The following is a 5,338-nucleotide window of genomic DNA, read 5'->3' as shown; positions in this document are numbered from 1 at the left end:
GCAATTTCTTTCCATAAGTTTTTTTGATGTGAGTACCAAGGAGGACACTCCGATGGAGAATCTCCTTTTCAAAAACATGCAGGTCTTTTGAGTATACTACCCCTTTCCGTGTGTTGAAGAATCTGTGCGATGCAATACATTCAATATTTCCACTTTCAGGAGGTTTAAAATTCTATAGCAAAATTGCTTGGGTTTCATTACCAGCTTTTATTAGCAAGTTCTTTCCATAACAGTTCAAATTTCCAATGGGAATGGAACCTACCGAGCTCTCAGTACATTCAGCAGCCTTTATAAAATTTTTTCCTCCCTCCTTGTTGGTAGCAACATGCCATATAGGGGTAGGAAGTGCTCTGGTACATGGGGCTGGTCCATGTTCTTCATTCTTAGGGATAAAATCAAATGGCTCATCATTTATATTTTTCACCGAAAACACTTTCGTGCTAAGAACCGAATCATTAAGAATGTGACCATGGAGTCTTTGCTGTGCCTCACTATCTTCCAAGTGAGGAAAATTTAACATAAGTAGAAAATTACTGCTTGTCTTTTTCTAGAAGTAATTTTATTCTTTCCACTTTACCAGATTGTTTCATTACACTGTACAAACACTCATAATCTAATGACAAGTTTATATTAGTGCAATGAAGGACTCTACTATTACATAGAATCAAATCCACCAGATTTACTAACACCCTGCTGTCTCAGTGTTTGGTTCTGTCCGATAGCCGAGCTCATATCCATCTTCATGCCAGTGCCAGTAAGTTGTCGGATCCAGGGGAGGGAAAACTTATTGTCCAAATCCATAGAATTATTCCAGTTCACATTCAGAAGTTCAGAAAGGGAAACCCGGGCAGCTTCTAATGCCTAGTCTCACCACCCCAACAAACCATCAAACACACCCAAAACTGTTTGGTTTTATCAAGAAAGTATCACGGATCAGTCAGGTATTTGCATTCTCTACCAATGGCACAAGTGAGAGTAGACTCCCAATAGTCCACCCCATACCCTACCCCTTCGGGATAACATCAATATGCTTGCAGTGGCCCAGGTATAAGCCAATCCACCAGCTGGGAGTTCTGCCCCCACTAATGGGGCCTGTTCCCCACTCCAAACGTATTGGTGGGCTTCCAGACAGAAGCCAGGAGTCCCATCCCCAAACACCAGCCCCCTTGGTGTCCGATGGAAAATCCTGTCACTATCTCTTGGGTCCAAACCATATCAGGTGGCGACTCACCCACCACAGCTCCCACAATTAGCTTTGAATGCAAACCCCTTCCAAGCACGATCCCTTCTCAGATTCACCTAAGCAGTGAAATTTTTCAAATAGTGGAAAGCTCCACTAAATTACCCCAAAAAACTTCTAATATTTTTAATACGAGACTCTTGGACTCAAACCCAGGAACAAATTCCAGGGGTTCAAGAGACCCCCTCACCACGTCAAGGTTGTCTCACTTTGAGGGGGTCTTAGTATGGTTCAGGAGTCCCTCTGCTCCCTTTTAACATGGGTAGAGCAACACCTGAACCCACCACTTGGTATTATCCAGAATTAGCCGCTTTCTAGCTTGAAATCCCATATGGGGGGATTTTTTGGTTCTCCTATGCTATTTTTACTAATTTTTTTCTCTCGCAGTCTTGCTAACACCCACAGCCTTACCACTCTCATCATCCCATATGCTAGTAAGAGTAGGAGGAAGTTACAGTAATCATTGCTTCTTCTGTGTATGCAACCAGGATCTTGACAATTCCGAGTAGGATTGAACTCCACTTTGTTGTCAGAGATGACCTAGTATAAAAGAAGCAAGTCTCCTATTTAAAAGGTGATAGTTTGTATTTACTTAGGAACAAATAAACTTGGAAGTAATTTGTATTTTTCCTAGTTTATCATATCTCACCTGAGCCACCTTGTTTTATCTGTGGCAAAAAAAACAAAAACGATTGCTAATGGAAAGTAAGGGGAGGGGTATTCTCCACTCAGCTACCAGTTAATAACTTGTTCAGTGACTGTACCAGCTCACACTGAGAATACTCTTCCATAAAAGGCTTTGATTTGTATAACTATGAAAAACATTACTATTTTTAGTTTTAAAACTAAAGTATTTAAAAATTTATTCAGTTGAAGAGCAGAAAGTTTAATTAATTACAGACTTATGAAAGGGAGGTACAAAAAATTTAATGTGTTTTGGCAAAAGGTTTGGAGACTTACGAGCTCGTATCTGCTTCTCTGTATTTCCTTACAAAGTTGAAGGTGGGCCTCATAAAGGCACGCCCGTTTACCTACTTAGTAAATTGTGTGATCATAAGTATAGTAATTTTGAAGCTAAAAGTGTCTTCATGAATTAAGTGCCCATTTACATAATGTATTCCATGACATTTGCATTTCCAAGCATTACATGATTTAATTTAAATATACAAGCCAATTTTTTTGTTTTGTTTTTTACTAAAATTGGTTTAATAGTAGAAATTGGTAGGGTACTACTGGTTGTTTACTGTTATGCATTCAAATTGAGAATGAATTATGACTGCTCTTTATCTTGTATGAACTTGAGAGTATTGTGATATAATTTCATTGTTTACCATGATGCAGTCCTGTACCCATGAAGCATTGCTCTTGCATTGACATTTTGTTCTCTTATTGTGCATTAAACAGGTTTATGATTTTATTTTCATTGGTATCAGGTCCTAAGAACTGAAATTAATTATTTCTACAGTTTAGAAAATACATAATTTTTTTTCTTTTACAGCAGTTGTACCTACAGCAGCCAAATAGCAACATATACTTTAAATGTACAAAACCAGAAGCTTTAAGTCATTTAGCAAGTGAGAGGAAGGCACTGGAAAAACAACCTTAGTTGAGAAAATAGTGTATTTTCAGTTATTTATATATGTAATTTTATTATTTGGAAGCCTTAAAGAGTAATTAGTCTGTAGTTTGTCATTACAATTTGTTAAACTTCAATATTATATAATATATATATTGCTTCTGCCACAGGTTTTATTGTCATTCAGTTGAGCTTTTTTTTTTTTTTTTCTCCCTGATTTGTATGTTCCCTAATTTACATTTAGGCTTTTGCAAGGGCTTGTTTGTTTTTATGGTTTTTATGTTGCATGGAACTAGTGGTTATTCAGCAACGGGACCAACGGCTTTACGTGACTTCTGAACCACATCGAGAGTGAACTTCTATCACCAGAAATACACATCTCTCACTCCTCAATGGAATGGCAGAATCGAACCCGCAACCATTGAGGTGGGACGCAAACACCATACCAACCACGCCACTGGTGTTTATGGTGCACGGATTTCAGTTTTCATTGTCAAGAAATTCCCTAGTTTTGATGAAGATATGATTGATCTTGGCTTTAATACTTTTTATTTTATTGACTAAATGATGATGTCCTAGTTTTCACTCTGATAGGAGTTTGGGGAGAATTTTTAACTAAAGAGGTTTCAGATTCTACCATCAACCCACCTGTGGACTATACTCCAAGCCTCATTAGTGCTACTTGATACTTATTCTGGCTGTGCCATTGCTGCTGCTCTTCCAAAACTTTCAGCAAAATACTGGTTGTAAGATGTGGAATCTCTGTGATTTCTTGGTACATTATATAATTAGACTTAGGCTGGACAACTGATTAGTACTTAGTATTCATAGGAGATGCAAACTGAGACCACCAAATGAAAGTCAACATTCTATCCAATCAGCACAAATATTCAAAACCAGGAAATTGCACTATGGTCCTTTTAACCTGCAAAATTGCTTATAATACAACAAAGACTTTATCAAGACTTGACACATCAGACTAGCAAATTAACCAATAATGAAAGGTTTCAATTTGCTATTGAACATACTTATGCCATATTTTCAAGTTGGTAGTTGCATAAGGAACTCACAGACGACCATTTTTTGCCTCCTAATACAACTGCACTCATTCAACTGATGGACCAAGGTGTTACTTGCAACAAATTTGTTATACTGAAGAAACATCCTGGAAGAAGGGGTGGTGTTCGAAGATGATCATGAAAAGGAACAGGACTTGGATATGGGGTGGGGGGTGGGGGGGATGTATCCAGAATGGCAAAGAGGGTGTGAGTGACTTCTGAGGCTTTGATGTTGACGATTTTCGAGCCCAAGGTACCAAAGGTATGTGACAGCATTCCTGAGAATGACTTAAAGGAGTGCCTGAATAATGGCATTGATGATCCTAGCCTCCTCCTACTGCCTTACAGTGAGGTATCTGCTGCAGTTGTTGGTGGTGGATGAAGCTCCTGAGGACAATGACAAAGACTATTCTATAACAACCAGCAGCTTCGGATCAACACATGAGGATGGTCTTCATTATATATATATTTATATTAATGGAGAATTCCACATCAACAGTTTGTTAGAGGTGTTTGAGAAAACAGCCAATGTAGAGTGCAAAGCAGAATCATCAACATCCAACTAGGTTTTGCTAGTTTGTGTAGGTATATTGTCAATGAGAAGCAGAGCCTTCATTTGATGTCTAGCAACTCCCAGGTCTAGTGTCTGATGATAAACAACCTCCTTATGAAATTGATTATGGAACCAATTAGAAATGATCATGGAGGTGAACCAAACCTTTACCGAGTGATGCCTAAACTGACAGTTTATTAAAGTCTGTCCACGCAGGACAAAAAGAGGTTTGCACAAAAAGAAGACATGAATTGCTTCAAAAGCCTTTGACTTAGTAAATTTTTTTACTTTCCATCGGCTAAGGTGTTAATGGGCAAGAAGTGAAATACTAGACCAGTTTTGTCAACATTGTAATGAATTGCTTCAAAAGATTTGGCTTGGTAAATTCTTTTACTTTTCATTGGCTAAGGTATTAATGAGCAAGGAGTGAAATAGACCAGTTTTGTCAGCATAGTAGAACTAACTTAAAATTTCATCAAGTCTGCATGTATGCTGAAATCCCCTCATTCCTTCCTAGGAAGCATACATAAGCTGAAAGCCCATGTCAGATCTTGAACCAAAACAATCAACCTTCAGATGCCTTGAAGTCTGCAACCCAATGCAGACCTGCAAACTACTGCAACACAAGTGTGAACAACAGGCTCTTTATTGTCTTTCAGCTTTGGAAGGAGAAATATGTCATTAGGGCATCCTGCATATTGCAGGGAAGTTGTTTGCTTTATTACTGGTTAACAAGCCTCGATGCACACACTGAAAAACTAATCTGATCCAAAACCCCACAAGCAGAACACAACCACCTTGCCTCCTGAGTGAACCTTCAAGAATTCCCCCTTTAATTTCATAACAAAGGTACCTCATGCAGTGCACTGTAGGCATTACTTAACCCTCTTACGCCGAAGGGGTATAATAAA

The 5,338-nt window shown here is 38.5% G+C and overlaps 1 long non-coding RNA gene across 1 annotated transcript in view; it reads left to right on the top strand.

The window, feature by feature from the left end:
• The window catches only part of LOC135210333 (uncharacterized), a 110,866-nt gene extending 107,886 nt beyond the window's left edge, over nucleotides 1–2,980 (top strand). The window contains exon 3 of the long non-coding RNA XR_010313500.1: nucleotides 2,739–2,980. This is a non-coding gene — a long non-coding RNA (uncharacterized LOC135210333). The remainder of the gene's footprint in view (nucleotides 1–2,738) is intronic.
• The last annotated feature ends 2,358 nt before the right edge of the window (nucleotides 2,981–5,338 follow it).

The sequence above is a fragment of the Macrobrachium nipponense genome, chromosome 39, assembly GCF_015104395.2.
Source record: "Macrobrachium nipponense isolate FS-2020 chromosome 39, ASM1510439v2, whole genome shotgun sequence".
Lineage (NCBI taxonomy): Eukaryota > Metazoa > Arthropoda > Malacostraca > Decapoda > Palaemonidae > Macrobrachium > Macrobrachium nipponense.
Note: the sequence above shows the minus strand (reverse complement) of the source record. Positions and strands in the feature narration are given on the sequence as shown.